Below are 23355 nucleotides of genomic sequence, written 5' to 3' on the forward strand. Positions count from 1 at the left end.
AGTTAGAGGGAAATGTAGTTTGATTACTGGTCTAACTGCAACAGTAAATTAATATTACAGAGATTGAAAAGGTGATACTGAGAGACTATCAGCTTAATTAAGAGCCAGTGAAACCACACAGCGTGGCTGACTGGCATGTCCAATGTCTACAAGGCTAAAAAGCACTTACATAGAAATTAAAAGAAGTAGTAAAACAAATGAAGCAACTTCATTGCTTCATATGGCTGCTGAGCCAGTGAAATGATGCTGGCACCAGCCTAGGGCACTGCAAATATCAAAACCAAGATATTCAAAACTTGCCATTGTGAGGGTCCAGCTTGATGTACCTGAGAGGCACCTCATAGTCTTCCAAATTTCTTTGTCAAATAAAGAAATCACATTTTTTAGTGCATGCAGCTATTATAAACTACCCCTTGCTGATCAGTTCCTGAACATCATCTTCATAACTCTTTAGAAAAGCACACTTTTGAGCAATGAGGTGGCCCCTGCACCCTATAAAAACACTGCCTACTGTACATGTGCTCACAGTCACCCACACCCTCAGCATTCAAGCCACAGTGCACTGAATTAAACCTTCAAGCAGTCAGCAGGGCCTTCTGCACTACAAATACCTCTGTCTATGAAATGCAATAGATTGCAATAGATGGAACTCCACAAATATTATTATTATTATTATTATTATTATTATTATTATTATTATTATTATTATTTTATTTGAAAAAATGACATTGGAGAAGTTTTCTGGAATCTCAGCTTTTGAAAAATTTATTATTTTTTTATGCCTTATCTTAGGAACAGGTAACAATGAAGTATCTCATAGATTGGTAAAATGGAGGAGTCACTAATATCTAAAATTTCAAAAGCATTACCACAACAAAACTTTGATCTCCAAAGTCTCAATATATATCATACATCTTCCCTCAGATGAAACCAAGGTACAATATTAGTGAGGAAAGTACAATATTAGTGACGAATTGTGTGGGAACTTGTGGTTTTCTTTTTGTTGGATGCAAGGTTTTCACTCAACAAGGCAATTTTGGGTAGTTGGTGGCTCTTCACAGCAATTCTGGAGCCAGGAATCAGGCTACTCCTGTGGACAAAGGCAGTATTCCACTAGAACTAACAGAAGCAAACATTTTAAGAGCTGCCAAGATATTGTGCAGCTATAGGAAAACCAGTAAATACTCAGTAGATGATCTCAATATTTCAATGAGTGCACATTTTGAATAATTTGAAGAAATAAGACATAAGCAAAGATTTGCATGTTCTGACAGGAGATGTCTAGATGTTTGCAGCAAGAAGGGAAATTGAAGAGGGAATGAGAAGATGTGAATTATGATGTTTATAAGAAAGTAGCTCCTTGGCAATATCTCATCTTTCTAACATGATTGCTGTAAGAATGAATTAGTGTTTTGCTTTTCAAAAAAGAACAAAGTATTTTAAAAAAAAGCCGCCTCAGTTTATTTGCAAAAGAAGTTTGATGCAGACCTCTTACTGACCATTCCTGAAACACTGAGGCTCTTATGACAAAAGCTCTTATGAGAACAGGAAGTGGCAGTCAACAATCTACTCCTTTAAAGTGATTTACAGGACAAAGAAATATTGAGAAGGTAACTGATTTTCATAAGAACCTAAAACTGTGATTTTGTGGATTTGCTCAGATGCCAATGGAAGACTTTTTGGTATTGGTAGAATTTAAAGGAGAGAACATGAGCAAAGCAGCCACATGCTGTTGAAAGCATGGCAGTCCAAAAGTATCGTAAATACTGATAATACACACACAAGTACTGAAGATGAGTGACAAGAACTAGTCTCTCCATTGCAGTTATCACAAATAGATGGTGATCAGAGACTGTGCAGACACAAGGCTGATGCAATTTATTACTAAAATCTTTCAAACATGCAATGATTTTTAACCTTAAAGTGTATCTGCCATTAGCGTACTTGCCGAGGATACTGATACTCAGCTATCAGTTACCTAAAGTTTTACCAAAGAGTCTTCAAACTGAAATGAAAACATACGATCATAAAATAAAAGAAAAAACAAAGTTATACATGGGCAAAACTTCATCTGCATTTACTTTCTCATTTAAAATATTGATTATATCAAAGAGAGAGGAATTGCCAATGTCAAAAAGACCCTTCAGCAAATGAGATCTCCCAAAGGGAACAATACAAACAGATTAATGATTTTTGATGCCGGAGAAGGGTTATCAGATTCTATTTGCTTTGCTGATATTACTTATTAAGCTAATTCTGCTTCAGTACAGCACAGTGCATTTATTATTGTTATTCAGTGCTTTGTTAGGAAACAAATGAGAAACTATTTGAAGATCCTTAGTAAACATTCACAGGTGATTATACTTGAAGATGACAGATATTTTTAAATAATCTTTACTTGAATTAGAGTAAACTAGGAGTGCCAAGGTTATCAATATGCCCTTAGTTTAAAAGGTAAGCTGAGACAAAGTTTCCTGTGAAGAATGCAACACAGATAAAATAAAAACAATACCCCCGTTCTTCTGCAACTTGAAGGTAGTGGAAATAGTCATCGGCTTCATAAAATCAGATTTTTCCCCCCTTAACAAATGGTTTAATACAGATTGTAGCAAGGCTTTCTTGCTATCATTTACAAATTCATGAAACATGATGTTCTAAATTAAAGACTAAGACAAGTCTGTTTCTAAATAAGAGACTGAAAGAGCTACCACGGCTCCCAGCCCATAGGTAATGCTGTGGGGGGTGGCTCCTTGACCCTTATTCCATCATGCAGCACATTGTGACCTCAGAACTTAATTTTGCCTCTTCTGCACCTTGAAAAGTCATGTTTTCACCTCTCAACCCTCCTCTCAGTTCTTCTCCACATTTATGCAGAGATTGCCACAGCAGGGGAACATTCTGATTTCAGTGTTTTGTTCATTCTTTTGCCCAGTTTATCTTTTGGGCAAAATAGCATATATTACTAAAAGAGAGTTGGATGAGAAAAGGCAAGTTCATATTTGGTTAAAAATGCTAGGGATTTTTTGGTTTATTTTTAACAAACCAAGGATATTTGGCAGGTGTTCTTGATGTCTGAACAGTAACTGTTCCTGTTCCAAAGGCATCCTTGACAGGATAAAATAGCCTGTTGTTTAGCTTTCTATAACCAAAGTACAAATTAGTAAGAATTTTTGCTTGGCAGCTTTTTGAAAGAGAGGAGCTGGGTCTTCCATCAAAAGCAAATCCACAAGGATGCAGAGGACAAAGCTGGTCATATCTGAAAGGTGCTGTCCTTCCCTTCTACTAATACTCCTGTATTTTCCAAGCTGACATTTATCTAAATAATCCTGCCCATGCACCAAGAGCAGCAGTTTCCACAGGAGGTGAAGGACATGTATTGCTGAGAGCAATCATGAGTTGCTCCCCTACAATGGCTGTGCATCTGACAATCAATCCATAAACATGGGAGAGAGAGTGCAAAAGAGACCCTTTAAGTTATTTCCCCACATTTCAAATCTACTTGACAACAAATCTGAAAGTCAACTGTAATTTTAATCATCCAGTAATGTTTTATGTTAACCAATTACAGAGCTCCAACAGATTAGCTGAATGTTTCATGTCTGATAAATATGTGACTGGGACTAATTCACTGGACCCTTCTTTAACCTGAGGTAGGTATAAATGAGTAGAGCTTCACTAAAATCAATTGAGCCGTATCCAGTTATACTGTCACAGAAATTGGTGCTATAGACTTAGGATAATTTTCCTAATAAAAATAAATTTTAACCAGTGGATTTTTTGATTCATACTTGTAATCTAATATTTCAGGCAATATACAGACCTACTAAATCATCCTCTTTCCCTGCATGCATTCCAGATGAGCTTTGCTTTTTACATCTCTACCTACTAGCAAGAATGCTCATGAAACAACCCATAATTCAATTATAAGTACCTTCAGGAACCTTCTAATTATATGTTAGGCAGGTCAGAAATGAAATAGCCATGCTACCCTTTAGTCTTGGATAACAGACTTGAAACGGTGAAAAGAAAAGTTCATCTGTTCATTAAGAGGCCAATTGTAATACAGTTAAGGGCTTCAGCAAGCTGTTTTGTTGAGATCTGAATATCTGTGAAACAAGCCCCTCCAAAGCTGGAAGTTTAGCGAGCCTTTGCCTTTCAGCCATGGCATCAGCAAAGAATAGGGAGCTGCTCTGGAGAGTAGGTACCCTTCATTAGTCATTTGCTTTCTCTCACACTAAATTCAGTTGTAGGAGCTCACAGGACCAGAATGAAAAACAACTACAGGTACTTAAAGGTGCTATTCTTTTCTTAGAGATTTCCGTGCTGGTCTTAATTAAATCTCCCATAGGATTGCAAGGCTTTAAAAAAAATTAATACAAAACAAGAGCGTGTCCATCAGGCAGGTTTTTCTAAGCTTTGACAGCTCTAAATGCAGGCAGCTGCAATACAAGCTTGTCCTCAAATCCTTGACAATGACCTCAACCTCAGGGTGAAAGATAATGTAGTTGCTATGCTCATTCTGTGTGGAGTGTCTACTGATCAGAGGCTTGTGGCAAAATATGTATATTTTTTTTCTTATGATATAGACTATTGTTCACTGGCAACTCAAGTGATACCACAACATTATCTCTGTGACAGTTTATTTTTTTATTTTTAAATGTGAAGGAATGGCACAAATTCAGGCAGACTTTACTTCAACAGATACACAAAAATGACTTTGTAATGCCTTCCAAATTAACCCCTCCACAGCTACATGGCTGAAGATGAAAAGAAAAATTAAGCAAACAAACAATCTAATCTCGGGTACTTCTGTAAGGGACTTCACACAACAGCTACACCTACAATGGAGAGATTTCCCAAGAGAGTGCTTCCTGTTCCATTTAGGATGGCATTTTTAAGAGCAGTATCCTGCAGAGCTGAAAACTGTAACTTCACTAATTTCCTTGGAGTAACAACAACTTACATTCTAAGGATCTTCCTGAGAATCTGCCTTCACTGTTCAATGGCAGATAAATGTTAAGCTAAGAAAGGAGACAGCCATGTAGGAACACTGCAGGAACCTTAAACGACAAAGGAAAATTCCTACAATAAAACGTCAATAATAAAATTGCTATAAATAGTATTACTACTAATTTTTAATTATTATTGCTACTTCTGTCATAAATTAAGTACGTTTAGGGACAGTTACAGGAATATATTCTCATTTATTTCAGGGGTACAGTTGCCCCAGAGCTGCTGGAGGTGGGAGCTGGGGAAGGGACAGAGGGCTGGGCTCGGTGCGGGGGCAGCGGCACTGCTGCTCTGCAGAGGCTCGTCTGTGCTCCACAATGACAGAACATATGGAAATCTGAGCTGCTAAATATCAAAGTCTTTGTCGTTCAAGTGCAAACTGCAATTTCTGTCAGTGTATAACCTGGCTGGATTTTGAAGGTTCTCACAATAAAAGGCGTGTTATGACATAAAGGCTGTACCCTCACCAACCTTCAAGTCCCTGTTCTGAAGCCTGGGCAGAGCAGACCTGTTCAAAAAGAGCAGCACGATTACACTGCTTGCAAATATTTCTCAGAGGAGCACACAAAAATAGTAATTTCAAGTGACACTTGTTAAGCACGGTATTTCTCACAAAGAGGGAAATCTTTTTTCAAAGGCATTCTGAACAAAAATAGGAAGAGACGTGGATAGCAGAGAATGCACTTACACTACACATACCTTTTGGTGGATGTGCACTCTATGAACATGTCTCTTCTTATTCAAAGAGCTGAGTTTTTTTACATTAGATTAGTCAGCTAAGAAGTTAAAGGGGAAAAAAATCATTTTCATGTGGCAGCCAAAACTAAATAATTCAATGCTTAAATGAAAACATAAAAAAGAAATTTTGTCTGGATTTATTTAAATATTTTACTACCAGAAGGTTTGATTTGAACATGAGATTCTTTCAAAACATTAAAATGAAAGTAATCTAAATTTGATCTTGAAAAAATACAGAATTTTAAAAATAAAATACACAAGAAATATGTCAGAAACTAAGATATTGTTCAAATGGTCCAAAAAGATCACATATCATTTTTTACCTAGATGTGTATAGAGATTTTAATTACTTTGTCACAGCTGAATATTTTAGCTAAAATCAGTCCAAACTGTCTCTAGTACTGGTAGAATTCTGACAGTCAACCACATTACCATAATTTTTAAGCTGATTCCACAAATTGTTGCCAACCTAGAAAATATTTGATCATACTCAATAACTTGAGCTTGATTTTACATTTAGCAAGTATTCAAAGATGTGGTTGTTTCTTTTCTTCTGCGAAGACAAAGACACAGTTGGTGTGTGCATGGGAAACTTTGTGTAAGCTTTGTACATTTTGTTTTAAAATGCAGTCCAATAACAAAACTGTTACTCATGAATGGAACACCTAATGTGTAATATTAACTATTTTTATCTATTCTCTTCTCTTGGTTATCAGTACCACTTAAAAAAGACCCGCCTTCCAACATGAAGGGAAAAAATCTGGAGAGAATCCTGATCTTCAGTCATTTTCTGCCCACTCTTATTTCAAGTGAACCACATCATACAGATCCATAGTGCTTGTCAGTGGGATATAACCCTTAGATTAAAATAATCCTTCAGAAATGTATTGCCCCACTTTTGTCAAATGGCTCATGTTTTTTCACACCATTTTTCCACTTCAAGAATGTGTTTCTGCTTTTCTAAAATGCTATTTACTTCTAACTGCTATTTTGTCTATTTTTAATGAATTTTTGAGACCATGGATCCCTAGATCCTACCAAAATGTTTCACTGCCTATGCTGCATTAAATTCTCTTCCAATCATACCAAGGTTTTACCTTCTATTTTTATCTTTTTTTCTTTTCTATGAACTTTAAATCTCACAGCAAAATAGGAGGAAAAATAGAATACAAAATGATAACAAGTAGAAAGGTATACTGAGAACATGTTAACATGATATTGTCAGACATTTATAAACTTCTTCCAATGAACTTTGAATTACCCTGGTCCTTTCATATTTTCCAGTTAACATACATACATCTGCTCTGCCATGTAATCAACTGATTGTTACACAAGCATTTGCTAAAGCTATGACAAATGCCGATTTATGAGGTCAAACAGTTCAAACTTAATCCATTCAATAGCTGCAATTTATCGTCTGATGATAATTGTATACACAAACATTGTAATGATTTAGATGACACAGTGTAAAGATGAAATCCGTTTATTTTAAAAGGGTTTCTAACCCCTAAAATACGTTGCCATGAACACCTTTTTAGGTCCGCTTTTAACAACATCGTTATTATTGTTTTATTGATCAGGATTTTATTACTGATTTGACACTTATATTTCACACTAATCGAAAAAGGTGTAATTTTTCTACACGTATAAGACCGTAATTAATTATATCATTATTGTGTTTTCAATTCCTTCCATTTAAAGGGGCCCAGAAAAGAGTGCTTAATTTATCATACATGTATTATAAGGAATATGTAAACCTCTTAAACAGACAGAGATCATGATCCTTTTGGAGATGATGGGATATGACATAGGCACTATATTTATAGATTCTTACCTCTATAGTGACCTGATTTTAGAGTGACAGCTATTGCAGAATGGGAGAGTAAATTAACAGCTTTGAAAGCTTGGGTATCTAAAATTATTACTATTCATTATTTTTATAACACTTATTAGTGATCGTTCTCTAATAGTTTCAACAGATAAGGAAACAACCTGCAGAGAATGATGTGGCAGAACAACTGTGTCATGTATATTATATCATATGTCTAATTTTATATGTGTATTTATATATTCTCAGTTCACATATTTAGGAAACAATTGCTACAAATGGGCAGCAGCTGCATTCATCTATTTCTTCTAAACATAAAACATGTTAGTGACTGTAAATTTCAGAGAGACTCTAAAACAAGTAGCTAAATGTGAAATTTAAATTGATCTTTGGTTTATTGCCATTGATTTTGTCAATTTTCTAAATGTAACCATGTTCGCCACTGGGAAAGGAAACCTGTATATATATCAGCAAAATTTATTCTTTCAACCAACATAAACTTCACAGGAGGAATGACAGTCCTTGCTACATAAAACAAAATGCATGTGAAGTGAAGGATTTTCTTCTCTAATTAGATACTGTATATTTTTTCAACATCATGTTAGTAAATTTGCAACATAAATTTAAATGCTATTAGCAATATTGCCTGCCCATATTCAGTTCAGTTTCCTTGCTACTGATTTTCACAAGTACTTTGTGATAGTGGTATTAACTCACATAACTAATTCACATGTACGAAAAACATTATGAGCACTCATAGAAAAATACCTCTATAGTGTTTCATAAAAATGTCAACATAAGCATAAACCTAACGTGGCAGGTAACTGCTCAACTCTAATATTAATTATTGTTTTCACAATTAAAATACAGTAGATTTATTTTAATACTGTAGTACCCCCTTAGCCCATGAGTCCCCAAACACTATGTCAGCGAGCAAATTCCACTTGTGAGAGTAGGTTGTTAAAACTGCTGTAAGAGAAAATATCCTGCACTTTTCAGGCTGGTTCTCTGAGTGACAAGTGTGGGATTTTGCTCACTGATGTAGCCGAAATGCTGTTTCAGTTAACATTAAGAACCCGCCCTCACCCAGCCCAGCGTGATCAGTTAGGGAGAACATCACAACTGTCACAGAACAGTATCCTGAGTGCATTTATTTTCTTAGCATTCAAACTAAACCACTTGCAAACTTGTTTCATGAACATTAAATGTGTGCTGTGGGAAGAAAGCACACAACCTATTTTAAAACCCTAAGTGAAATAAAATCAATGGCTGAGCTCATTTTGTGTTAATAGTCTTCAAATGTCCTCATTGTTTCACTGTTCTTAAGCGACGCTCGAGACAGGCACATGTATAAGGCCTTGTATTAGCAGCCTCAGAAGAGGAACTTTATTTTGCTGGTACAATGTCTGATGAGGTATTAGTACACAAAAACATTTGTCTTAAAAAGACATCACGTATCACAGTATTGTAATTCACTGTGTGGTGAAAAGATTCCCCTCATACAGATGTATCTGCTACACAAACACGTGCAGTCAGCTCACAGAAAGCACATTAGTTTCCTTGAAAAGTGATTTTAAAGAGTGTTATGAGCCTTACTGTGTTTGAAGAGTGTTATCATCCAACCTAGTAAATGAGCACAAAAAAGGGAGCAAAAAACCAGCAACACTTTCTGTGTCCACATGGACATGACAACGTGCTGAGCCTGCAAGGAGTGGGCAGCATCCAGAGATGCTGCTCATCATTGCTGTCCCTCCAAACTGCTCCAGGGACACTGCCCAAACACCTCACCTGGGGAGCCAACACTGTTCTCCTCCAAAAATTCACTTGGAGGCACATCAGTTCCCCCTGAGAATGGAGCAGCACGTGTTCATTCCCTAAAAATGCAAGACAAGATGAAGAGATGCTGGTGTTTCCTCCCTGCTCCAAGGTGACACCTGGGAAGTACATCCCAGCACTGCCCACGTGTGACCTGCCCCACATATCCCTCAGCATTCCCAGCCACCACACCAAGGATCTGGCAAGATGTGGGTGAGGATGACTGGGGTGCAGTTCCTCCAAGGCAAAGGAGACACTTCCTGGGTGTGGTTCATTACCACAGATGGTATTTTGCCATTGCCAGCTCGAGGTGTGACTCACTGCTCTGCTCTCCTGCAAACCGAAGCACTGACTCTACAAAATGATTTGCAAACAAATGCTTACAGGTTAGGATAATAAATCAAATGTAATTCCACATTATACTTCACAAGGAAAGACTTTTCTAACTGTGCCACAGACAGTGTCTGACCTGTCTTCGTGACATTCTCCCAGGAGCACACATGGAAATATTTCACTCCATCAAAGCTAGGTCAGCTCTTGGCATCTGCAGAGGCAAAACTGGCTCTTCACAGCAACCAGCTTCCTGTACCTCCTGCATTAGCCAGAGGGTGAGTATCATTTTTTAGGTTAAAATCCTTTAAGTCCTGTTTCCATTTCCTGTAAATACTCAAGTCCATTACTGGATGCAACACACCCAGTTATGGTGCTTTTCCAGCCTCTGGCCATGCAAAGGTAAACAGCCTGGTTCACTCCAGTCCAGCCTTCAGGTCAGAGTTCCTTTGAAAACACATTTTTTTAAAAAATATTGCTTTCAAAATACTCAAAGTAAAAACTACCTATGATGCAACAAGGTACAGAAAATGCCTTCAAAGGAGCAGAGGACAAAGTCTCATAGAAAAAGACACTTGTGGTTGGACAGATCAACAGACAGCACTGTTATCTCTGATCCCTTCTGGGTGGACCTCCGCTGCCTCTCCTACAATTCTTGATATACACATTTCCCTTGAACAAAAACCCACCCACTTGTGTGTTTTATGCAGTGGCTTCTAGAGCCTGTCTGACTCCAGCTCTGTGTTTCAGAAGGGACAGTTACAATGCAGTGAGTAGATAAACAAACTAAGTATCTTGTTTTTGCTACTGGACTCCTGTTATCAGCAGTGACTGACATTTTGTGGGAGCTCTTGTTTTCATACACTCTAGTGCTATTGTGCTTCTTCTGATAAGAAACCTCGGTAACTGAATTGTACATCTGAGAATTACAGAGAAACCTCCTACTTTTGCAGCAGGCTGACTGCATTCCCACTCCCACCAGTGCTACAGCAGCTTAGGAGCTACTTCCAGTTTGCACTGCAAACTGGGTAGATCAGGATCTGCCTCCCAGTCTCTAAAATAAAGTCAGTTTGAAGACTGGCAGAAACAACAGTGATAAAGTTTCCTTTTTTTCTAGAGTAAAATAAAACTTTTTAAATTGCTATCTGAAAAAAATGCAAAATTTATCTATTTGGATGCAATATCTTCTCACCTGCTCTGCAGCACACATGGTAACCTTTGGCTTCCAAAGCACCCTGCTCTTCTTAACAGAAAAGTTTTACTTTACCAGTTTTAAATATATGTAACAAATCCCTCCCCTTTGAGTGAGGCCATGGCAACATGGTCTTGATTTCTGCAGCAACAGAACCAAGGTGGGAACTAGATATTCTGTGGAAAGAGCCTGCATCACTTCTCTTTTCTTCCACCTTCCAACTTTTTCAGAAAGTGTTTTCCAAAGTTTATCCAGAAAACTACTGTTTAACTACCTAGATCCCATGTTGCTGGGTATTTTCACCTCTCCTATTCTGGGCAGTGTCGTGGGAACTCGGGTAGAGCATCAAGCACCTACAAAAAAAGTATTACCATAGATAATGCCACAAGGTACCCCAGAGCTTTGGTAGCCTGAAGAACAGTAGTAAAGGAGTTCTCTTCTTGCCAGCTTGATTTATTGAGGCAGTGTTGAAGATATCGCTGGATGCAGGATCTGTTCAGAAACTTGGTGCTGTAGAGAAAGCCCAGCAAGGCACACAGGGGAGGGATGCAGAGCTACGCTGATTTACCAAGGTATGTTCTACCTGGTGCCACACAGCCAGAGGGTGTTCCTGGTCCCTCTGCTGCAGGGCAAGCCAGAATGGATAAAGGGCTGGAGGTGGCAGCAGGGCTGAGGCACTCCTAATATGCGCCAGGACAGATAGGGTACTGAGCTCAGCTTTCTCTTGTTCTCACGTACAAGTTACAGCTGCTTGGCCCTTTTTGCCCATCCTCTCCTCCCTAGAGGACTGTGTGATGAGGCCAATTTGAGCAGTGCTTACCTGGAACTTGTGTTAGAAGAAAGGAAAATGCCAATTACTTATATTTAAAAATAGAGAACATGCTTTTCCCTCTTCTTGTTTGTGGTTTTTTCTTTTTTTTTTTTTTTTCCTTTTCATTGCTGATTGCTGGGTGGTACTTACGGATGAGAGAAAAATCAAAACACCATCACTGATTAGACATTCAACACTTATTTTTGTTTGGGTAGCAATCTAGAGATGGAATGAGATGCTGCCTGGTGACAAAGGAAACATATACCCTACCACATCCCAGGCACAGGGCACACTGCTCCCTTCCAACTGCAGAAAAGCACTAGGTTAAGTTTAACAAACATTACCATTTTACTAGAAAATCTCATGAGCTCTGGATGCAGATTTCCCCTGTGTCAATGAGGATTGGAGCTCTTAGTGGAGTAAACAGAATGAAATAGAGCCCGGCAGCGTCACAGCCACCTGTTATGCAGCTCTTCCTGGTGAAGGGACCTTCTCTTGTCTGAAGAGACCAAAATGCCTTAAAGCTACTTTCCAAAACACACAAGTGACCATGCCATTGGCTACAAGTGAGCAGGCAAACAAGGAGAATTTAGAAACATCCAACAATCCACCTCAAAGTTTCACTTTGCTGAGAGAAGGATCCTTTGCTCATACAAAGGTGTCACATCCACCTGGAGAACAGGTGCTTGGAGAATTCGACTGAGCTCTTTGGCTCATATTAATTGGAAACTCTTTGGACTTCAAACACTTCAGCAATTAGAAGCGGGTGCCTCTGAGACAAATCTGTCTCCCTTTTCCTTTTGTTTCATCTTTTGAAGCACATTTGAATAGTTCAGTTTTACAGCAGATAGAGAGGAGTGCTAGGACAGAGCCATGCTTGCCATCTCTGTTTTTAAAGTAACAACTGTAAGAAAGAAAGACCTGTGGGCTTTGCAACTAATATTTTGGAGTTATTAAAATATGCTTTGTTTTCTTCACACATGGTAGAAGCTTTAAAAATTATTCTTGTGGATATGATTCCTTGTGTTAATGTGTGCAAAACCCTTAAGTTAGACGACAGATTGATTGCTACTTTCACAGAATAAGTAGAACAGTACCTCTGTGTCTCAGGAAGATGAATATTCCCATATTTTGCCCAAATCAACAATTGTAGATGTTTAAGGCAACACCAGAAGTTCTCTTTGATTTTCAAAACTTGGTCAGAGAGCAACCTACCAAAATACACATATAGACCAAACTATAAGAGAAATACTGTTCAAAGATGGTGAATGGAACTATACAGAAGACACAGAAAATAATTCTTCCAACATGTTAAGATACCTTCTGGTTGCACTCTGTTTTCCAGCCTGTTCAGTTTATGGAAGAAGAAAAAGAGAAAATGGATGCATCCTTGCCCTTCTGACTCAGGAGACATGTCAAAACTTTATTAAGTACTAAGCTGGAATCTTGCAAGCATTTGTGGAGATTTAAGAACTACCTCCAGTGCTCTTGAGGAGCCATAGAGGATGGAAATGCAAGTTTGTGCCTTGGGCCACTATAGAGGTTCTTAGGAAAACTCTGTTGGTGCTTCATTTGCTGCAGTGGCACCAGTGGAGTTGTATAGAGGGAAAGAAGAGGTATAAAATAGGGACCTTCCTCCTCAGGGACCACCGATGTGACACACACAGCGTGGAGTAGGAGTGAAAGTGGAATTTCCACCACTGCTGCCAGTAGCACATGTAACTTCTACAGGACATGAAGACGTATCTTATTATCTATAACAGGTTCTGAAGGAGTTATTCTGCCAAAAATCAGGTATAAAACTTTGAACAAAAGAGTATGATGGTGGATTTTTAATGCACTGAAAATGTGGTTTTTTTTCTTAAAGTAATAGGAATAAACTACTTTGGAGCCTATGAAGTTATTAAAGTGTTTGCAAAGTGGCTGATACTGATGTTGTTTCATCAGTTCTCAATAGGACACTGGTAAAGTCAAACTTTATTTTTCCAGACACTTGCAGATCAAGTAAAAACTTAAAAAATAAGCTTTTCTCACTGTGTTATGGAGTGCCTCACCACTGGACAGAGCTGGCATATACATGTGTACATTGGATGATTTTGAGAGATAAAAGCACGTGTTTGGGGGTTTGGTTTGAGGCATAATTTCCACAGGATGAGATCTGCGATACCCATTATTTGTTTTGCTTTTGCCAAGCTAGAGAGGTTTCAAGCATGATAACAACTGTTAAGAGTTTATTCTGTTAAAACATTTACTTAACATTAGCAACACAGAGTGCTACTTGCAGGCTGATTCTAATGCAAAAACCTCTATGGTATTTCCTTTAAGAATTATATAAATTTCATTTGGCTTTTTAGACACAAACCCAACATAATTAAGAAAGTTATCTGGCTGGTCAAATGAAGCCCCCTTCAGTACTTCATGAGCCTGGTCTTAGTTGCACCATGTGGCTTTATATGGTAAAGCTGGACTCTGAAACCACGTGGGAGCAGTCCAGTTCCCCCTGACATCAACCTACTGCGATCTCTGTCACCATCTTCCCAGTCACAACTTATATGAGGATACAGATAGTGAAGCCCTGACACAGGTTGCCCAGAGAAGTTGTGGACTGCCCATTCCTAGAAGTGTTCCAGGCCAGGTTGGATGGGGATTTGAACAACGTGGTCTAGTTAGGAAGGTGTCCCTGCCCAGGACAGGAGGTTGGAACGAGGTGATCTTTTAAGTTTGTTCCAACCCAACCATTCTGTGATCCACTGAGCAGACTCAGAATACAGGATGGTGGGTTTGTGGTGGGATGTTTTTTCTGGTTTTATTTTGTGGTTGGTTGGTTTTTTTATCCAGATTGTTATCAACTAGCTGCCTTTAAAAACCCCCACTAATCTATAGATTTTATTAGAGTATATTTATTCAAGTTGTTATGGCAATGGTACATTAGAAATCAAATGAAATATTTGTTGGCATGACAAAATTAATTGTTGCCTAGGGTCTGGAACAAACAACAGTAGAGATAACATGCTACTAATATGGCTTGTTTGAAGTGACAATACTGTATCAATTAAATTGGGGCTATGGTATGCAGCCTGCCTAAGCTATTTAACTTATGCTTGGGGATGTGGAACTTTAGACTCTATGTCAGGGGAAAAAAGGATGGACTTACTGTGCTAATGAGAAGCTGGAATTTATCATTTTCTGTAGGACACAGTCACTTTCTTGTCCAGGGCTTTGTACTGTTGTTTCCTTCTTTAACAGAGAACATAAACAATATTTCTGGGCCTCCCATAGAAACAGCATTATGGAAGTCTATTTTTCTTCCATGTATATAGTGGGTTAAGTTAAATTTTGACTGAACTTGAGATCAGCTTCAGTCACAGCATTCTAACAACCAGGCATCAAATTCACAGGAGAGGCTGGAGCTACAGGGTAGCAGGCCAGTGCTTAAAACCTTTTCTTTAGGATTCCTGATTCTGTCTCCATTTTGGTGCTTCTTATAATCAAAAACTTGTCACAGGGTGATCTTCTGACTAAGGAATAGCGAATCACTGAAGCTTAACTCTACAAAGAGGAAACAAAGGCCAGGACAGCCCTCTTTTGGAGGGATTTAGTTGGTGTATTAGTCTTGACACAGATATTTGCAGTGGGATTGGTTTCATCTGTAATATAAGATTAAATCTCTCCATAAGGAGCATCGCAAACACAACTCATAGATGCTATGGAAGCTTTTAACCCTTCACACTCAACATAGACAGTGGACAAACTCAAGACCCAAAACTCATGAGGAGAATTGTGCTCCTCAGGTGAAGCATCCAGAAAGCTCTTGGCACATGCAAAGTCAGATCTCCCTGGTAGAATTCCCAGGACAGGTGTGACAATACAGGATCTGGAAGATAACGGCTAATAGATCTGCACACTACCAGTCCCGTGTCTGTCCAGGTGAAACTCCAGTGCACCCTGCCCTAAAGCAGACCTCTCAGGTAGCAAGCAAATGCAAACTACTCTGCACTTCCCAGATCTGTGGAGCAGCACATCCTTTTCCTGTGTGTGTGTTACCGAACAGAGGCTTCAGGTACAGCCACCAAGACTTGGGAATTCACTTCACTTCCAAGTTCAGCGAGTCTTCACAGAGACTCCATAACTGCCCCCAGGAAAGATAAACAGTGGATAGAACCACAGTGCCTTGAGGTCCCTCATATCTACAGCTCCTCTTCTCCAATCACGTTGCAAAAACTTCTCCTGCACTTTTACTCTGTGCGACAGGAGGATCTGGCAGAGTGACCCGCATCTCCAGGGGAGGACATTTCAGTGAAAGTCCCACCTTCCTTGGGTTTTAACCCTTGGTCCTGTGACCCACGAACTTGTTACCTTGTGTTAGCTTAGCTGACACTGACAGATGTTGACATGAGATGTGTTTTGGTATGAAAACACCAAGGCTCTTATCTGTTGCCCAGAGAAAATACCTTTTCCTTGCAAAATGTTTTTTTTTTTAATTGGCCATACCAGGATGCAGTCAAGCCTCATGAAGGAATGGACTTTTTAAAACACATACATTCAAACCCAGAACATAGTTGTACACAACAGTATTCCATCCCATCCCAGGAAAACACGTTTCATCTCGATTGTGTTGTGTGCAGCCAATTTTCCATACAGCTGTATTTACAGCATAATGTAGTCACTGAATGCAGCTATGATACCTTATAGGAACCTTTAATAAGGCACCACAATTTTTGTGTCCATCCAGCAGGAATGTGCTGCCAGGAGATATCATATTTACAATATAAAAGGGGACGTATTTTAGATTTGTCCCAATTAACCTTGTAACGAGATGTATTGGAGTGCTTATTAATGACAGTAATGAGATGCAGACAAGACAATGTACAAAACATCATTGGCATATAAATTAAATTCATATACACAGATACCTTTATGCACTGGACATGAAGGGAAATTATTAAGAGGCAATTTTGTAGGGAAAAAGGCTAATTAGGAAAAAATTCAATACCTTTCCTAGGCTGTATCCATCAATGTTAGAAAACCTGTTTGTCCATTGATTGAAGAATTGTTCCCACTGCATTTACTCTTCAAGTTACAAAACTAATTTTGTGATGGTTCTCTTGTAAGTATTTACTATAACCAGCAAATTTCAGTTATCCTTGTGCTATGTATTGCTCTGTTTAATTTACTTTGGTATGGATGCATGATTTAGAAATACATCATCTCTCTCCTTTGAGAGGTACTCTAGATAGAAGTTTATTTCTCACTGAAACAAGTTTTAATGACCTTATTTACAAGGATCCCACAAGTCTTAGATTTTGTAAGGCAGCATAAAGGCCCTAACCCCTGGCTTAAAAACTAACATTTCCCATGGTATGTGAGAATTGTCCACTTAAAATATGAAGATCTACTCATGTGAATAAGGTTATTCACACACTCCAGTGCTTTGTCAAACTATGGTCTAATTTTCCTATTCTACCATCACATATCTTCACTAAAGCTATGGTTAAATTCCATCCAACTTGGAAAAATCTAAGGTGTGCCATTAGCAATATGGAGACTTTAGAATGATTGTCATGACCAGCAATAACAACAAACTGATTACCATGCTGAGCTTGATAATAGCATTTCACTTTCTTTTCATTATTGGAATTATAATAAACAGATAAATTACATCTACACATACACAAACAGCTAGGTAAGCATGGCTGAAAAAGTCAGAAAATCACTTTATCAGGGGAGTGATTGGATCTCAAAGGATACCAGAAATTAGGTACAGTAAAAGTAATAGCTCATGCATGACTTATAGCAATCAGGAGAGGCAGGAGGCAACAGAATAAAGCTTCAGATACCTAAGAGTTGTTCCTATTATTACAATCGTATCCCGCCGTGTCACTTATTAATTCTTTAAAATACTAAATGAAGGGAAAGTACTTTTTTCCAGTGTTGTTTAACTCTGAAAACTTCCCATACCTCCTCAATAACTTTAATCTCTTCTTCTTTTTTTTTTTTTTTTTAATTAGTTGGAAAGGGAGGAGGAATAAAGCAGAAGCGAACAAAGACTGAATGGGGAGAGGAGGGAAAGGCAGCAACAGTCTCAGGACTGCAGTGAATCAGACAAGTTGTAATAGTAAAGGACAGCTCTCCAAAACATCAGAGCCTGTCACCTGCCTTGTTGCTCTCTGCAGGGCTGCCTATGACCATGCAGAGGGAAGGGACAGTGCTACTTGTTGTCCAGACACAAGGTGCATCAAATCCTGCCCAAGGTCAGGGTTGCTCAGCATGGCTGAGTCAGCCCCTGAAGGGGTTTTCTCCTGAGGTCTGTCCAGCTGAAATGACCCGGACATTGATATGAAACAACCCTTGCCCAAGGAAGTTAAAATCCTAATGGAAAACTACGGAAGAGACCACTCTGGACCCCCACTGAAGGGAAAAGGTTGAGTCTTCAGTGTCAGTGCACTATAGAAGTCTGCAATCTACGCTTTTACCACATAGAATTAAGTTAAACTCCTGCAAAGTCAGTATTTTCACCCTAATGTGACAGCTTCTGCTCAGCACAGGTTTGAAATCTGTGCTGTGAAGGGTGGGGAGTCCATTCCTAGAAACTCTTATCTCAGACTGGTGCCTCTTTTCTAAACTGCTGTGGAGTTCTAAAGTCTACAAAACTCAGCACGTGATCACAAAATGTTCAGTATCACACCATGTGCTGCTTGTTTCAAGTTCATCCTTTGAGCTGCCACAGACAGGTTTAGTGGAAGCTGTCTGGGTTTTACGCTCCTAGAAGATTTTACTGCTCCTTCACTTAGGGCTTTAAATATGAGCTGATGGCCACTGTGCACAGTATCTCAAATTCTCCATTTTATTGTGTAATATCACTTTGGTGAAATGATAGATGCAAAGCAAGGAATGACTGAGTGACCTAAGTACTGGGTTGGGACTACCTAGGCTGCCAGACCAACAGGAGCATATCTCAGCAGTGTCAAGTCAGCTCTTCTCCCTCAAATAAATTAAACCCCACATAAACCACTGTATGGGATCTTTCCACTTGTGTTGAGAAAGAACTTGTTTCTACAATGAAATCTATTACCAGTTTTTTTTGGTTTTGTTCTGTTGGATTTTCTCTCTCTCTCTCTTTTTTTTTTTTTTGCAAGAGAAAAATTTACTTTACTATTCTTGCTTCAGGTATCACAGCCATATGTTACTTTGTGGAAAGTTGTAGGTCTCCCTTTATCTGGACTGCTACACACCTGTGCTTGCCACCTTGACATACAGCAGCAGAACCTGGGGCCTGTGCCGAGAATCAAGGGGATACTAATGTCTCCTGATATTTCCTTACCTCTATACTTTGGGTTTGTAGAAGTTTTGCTCAGTTTCAACTTATTTAGTAGAAGAGAAAGCTCTGGCTACCATCACCACCTCCCCTTAATATACAGTTATGACTGAAACAAGAGATCCAGAAAAATAATTAGCAATCAGTCTAATTACAATTGATATACTAAATGCCAGGAGATGAGTAGCATCAGGAATCAAAATATGTGTTTCATGCATTCTATTTTATAATTTAGGGATTTTTTTCTTTGCTGCTGAAAAATCACAGCTATTAGGGAAAGTAAGCATGAAAATCTTGCTACTGAACAACCAAAAACCTAAATTAGTTACTCACTACCTATTGCCAAGGGCAATAAGTTCAACAGAGGATATGATAATGACAGATGAATCCTCACTAAACTGTCTCTCTACAAAATAAATGTACAGTGTCTTAGATATTCTCACTCATGCTCGAGTCACCTTCCTTCCACATCAGCTGCTTGCAGCTCTGTCAGTGAAAGCCAATAGAGATATGGTTTCCTGTCATTAATATGACAGAATCATCCCAATTTTCAGCTGGCATCACTGGATTTTTATGGCTGTTCATGTCTTTTTCTTTCCTGCTCCTCCTGTGTATTTACTTTTTTTTCCCTGGGAATTTTATTCTCATCCTTTCTCTGTGTCCCCTGTTGCTGTCCCTTGAGTCAATAGAGATTCCTACAACATCTACATCCCTTTTTCACCTTTCACAAAGGTTGTTTTTTGTTCTAGTCAACAGTGGAAATGAGGCAATGACAGCACAAGGTGACTTCATTCAGGTCTGCATCTTTCGAACAGGTCCAAAACATGATCTGGTGATGAGCAAAACAATTTCAACACTAAGTATCAAGAAAAGACTGGTCTGGTGTGGGTAAGACTTGTTCCTGAGTATTCAAAAGCACCACAGGAGGACAAGTTCATGAACCATCTGGTGGTGAGTTCTCTTGGAAGAGCTGATATTCCAGAAATTGAGAAGCTCAGGTAATTCCTAATTGTCCTAATTGACCCTCAAATGGACATTTCTGCTGACAGCCCTTATCAGGGATCCAGCACGGTGCCACAATCAGCCAAAAAATGTGATTTGTTAGTACACTAGAAGACCATAAATTTAACCTGTCTTTATGTTTTTGCTTGGGATGGAAAAGTCTTGAAACTGCTCAAAACCTTGGTATGGGGATATGTAAGGACCACACAACATCAGGATCCTTACTCGGGCACAAACCTTGTTTTTCTGAAAAGCACAGACACGCCTTCAGGTAGCAAATACCCACTGTACTCCAAGATTCAAATCAAACTTGCCCTTTAAGTTAAGCAAGCACATTCTTAGCAAAGCCATCAAACCCATCAACATGCTTGCTAATTATTAGGAAATAAAATCATTGTCCATGCTCCCAGGATTCTGAAATTATCAGAGACCAGTAAGCAATACCTAGTAGGAAGCACATGAAAGTACCTTTGTTACCATTCTTTTTATTCCTTCATCAAATTAATTTTGTTTAGAATGAATATTTCTCCTTATTTTCTTTTGCCAGATAAGCCCAGAACTGGGGAGCTTTTTTAACCAGGGCTAGCAAACAATGTAGAGCATTGGAAAGAAACCATGTTTAGAAAGGCAAACCATGGATAACAGTGATATTATGTGTGCCAGAAAAGAGACAGGAGGGACTACAAACTAATAATGACAGGGCTATTTATTACTGAATAACCAGCCTCTAATTTTAGAAACATAAGATCTCCTATTTTCTATTGTTCACTTTAATTAGTATTTTCCCTAAATAATCTCCCTATTCCTATATGCTATTTATACAATTGCAGAGAAAATACAAAGTACATGCAATGTTAGCAGAATGGCAACAAAACATGCTGTGAGCAGTATGGGAGCTGTGCATTGACAGGAACAGGGACAATCGAGGGAATGATTTAGTCTTTTGCAATAGGACATTCTTGTTTCCTTGTAGAAAAAATATTTGGCCTCCAGTACACTACCATAGCACTGCATCCCATAGACAGAGTTACAAGGAGTAACTTGAACTCTGTAAATAGGGTGAAGTAGCTAAATATTTATGTGAAGAACAGTCTTTAGCAGCTGGAGGAATCAGCCCTGAACTGGGCTGTCTCTCCTTAACATTCTTTTAGGGGTTTTTTTTCTTACCAAGCTGACAAAATGTTTGGCAGTGGCTGAGGCTGGTGCACTGCAAGATACCCTGCCTTACTGTTTCCTTACACTTCTCTCATCTGCTGTAACTACCTGTTTCTTGACATAAGTATGCAAGAAACCTGTGATTTAATGTGCACGTGCCCTTGGCTACGCCCTTCACTCACACAACAAAGGGCATTTGGCAAAGGGATATTTCCATCATGGACATACAGGATTTGCTTACTCTCAGAGTGCCTAAATAGGCTGTTCAGAATTAGGTTGTATTTCTCCTTCCATTTACTGTAAGATGGCTCAAAAATTTCTGTCTGATGGCAAGGAAATCAAACCACCACTAGAATGGCTGTGCTGGGCAAAAGTCCTTCTCACACTGGGTCTGCCTCCACCTTCAGACAGAAGTTGATGCCTGGGCAGGAGTGTAATGGCAGGTCAAGGTTAGATAAAACTTCTTCCCTTAAATACTTCTTAGCTCTGGTTTTTAGTCATGTGCAATTTCTTTCTTTTAATAGCAACCTGTGGATTTGTCCTTCAAGAACTTGTCCAGTCTCCACCTGGACTCATGGAAAACCTTGGCATTATAAGTGTTCTGCTAGGAAATTCCTATGCATTGTCCAAAAGCAGAAATATCCTCACTGTTATTCATCACAGCTCCCCAACACATACAATATTACCATTGGGAATGCAGGCATAACAGTTTTGACACTATCAGCTGTTAAAACAGGTATGGGAAAGGTGAATTTAGTTCATAATGCAGGGGTTCAGAAAAGAGGGTCCAGCTAAAAGTAAATTTTACAGATCAATGTAAAATGCTGCCTGTTTCTGAAAAGAATTCAGACTTGGATATTTACATTTTAGTGCATCTCCAAGTCTTATAAATGCATATCTCAAGAGGAGAAAACAAAAAAATAAAATCTGTAAGAATAGTGTAGATCTCAGCATAAAAGACAAGGGGTAATGATTTTAAACTGAAACAGGAGAGATTTAGATTAGATGTTAGGAAGAAAACCTTTACTGTTAAGGTGGGGAGGCCCTGGCACAGGTTGCCCAGAGAAGCCATGACTGGCCCATCCCTGGAAGTGTCCAAGGCCAGGTTGGACGGCGCTTGGAGCAACCCATGATACTAAGGGGTCCCTGCCCATGACAGGAGTGTGGAACAAGATCTTTAAGGTCCCTTCCAAACCAAAATATTCTATGTTTCTATAATCAAACATTCTTCCCTGGGCTGCTCGACCCCTATGACCCCCCTGCCTGCTTGCACTCCTGAGGGTTTTCAAGAGAACATTTCCCACCGCCAGGACCAACTGCAGTTGGCTGCTCATCCCAAAGTGACAAGAAAGCAGAGAAAGGCAGTACATGACGGGATGTTTTCCCCTTGGGCAGGGCTGAAACTCATATAAGGACTCAGGCATTTTCCTTCATTGACAGACTCGCTTCAGCAGTCGCCAAAACTGCACTGCTTCTCTGCGAGAGCTGGCAAAAACCTGCTGAATATTCAGTTTCTGTTGTGTTGTGCCATGATCCTCTTTGAACTATTGGTGCCAAGTTTTAAGCAGCTCCATGTGCAGCGTTTTGTAAATCACTTCCAGATATGCAAATAGCATCATTAAAACATTTGCATATATCCGTAAGTTTCTACTTCAGGTCCATATGCCCAGGCTGTAGAAGAGGGCAGAAAATAACACCTCAGCATGGCATGAGGCAGGTATAGTTGTTGAGGGTAGGGAGCAATGGGAGCAGGGAGGTGCAGAACTTCTCTGGCCACCCTGTGAGAGCTGCTAGAGGAGTCCCAGGGGCTAAAACCTATTTTGTAATGATAAAAAAATGCAAAACATGCCCTTCTGCTCTAGGCAAGGAGTAACTGGCATGAACAGAGGGCATGTGACATCTCCAGTGATGGGGGCATCTGACCACAGAAGTGCACAAAGGTGAAGCTTTTTAACCACTCATCCCACTCACTTTAATACTCTCCCACTCTACAAGACTTCGTAGCATCAAGGCTTCCTCAGCTAATAAAACGCAGCACTAAAACTTGAGGAATGTGTTTGGAGAAAGTAGCAAACCACCCATATGCAATCTGGAGAGTTGTCGCAGGGGCAGAGACCATGAGGACCTCCCAGGAAACGAACAGACTGGGGTGACTTAGC

Source organism: Pithys albifrons, chromosome 3 (assembly GCF_047495875.1).
Source record: "Pithys albifrons albifrons isolate INPA30051 chromosome 3, PitAlb_v1, whole genome shotgun sequence".
Lineage (NCBI taxonomy): Eukaryota > Metazoa > Chordata > Aves > Passeriformes > Thamnophilidae > Pithys > Pithys albifrons.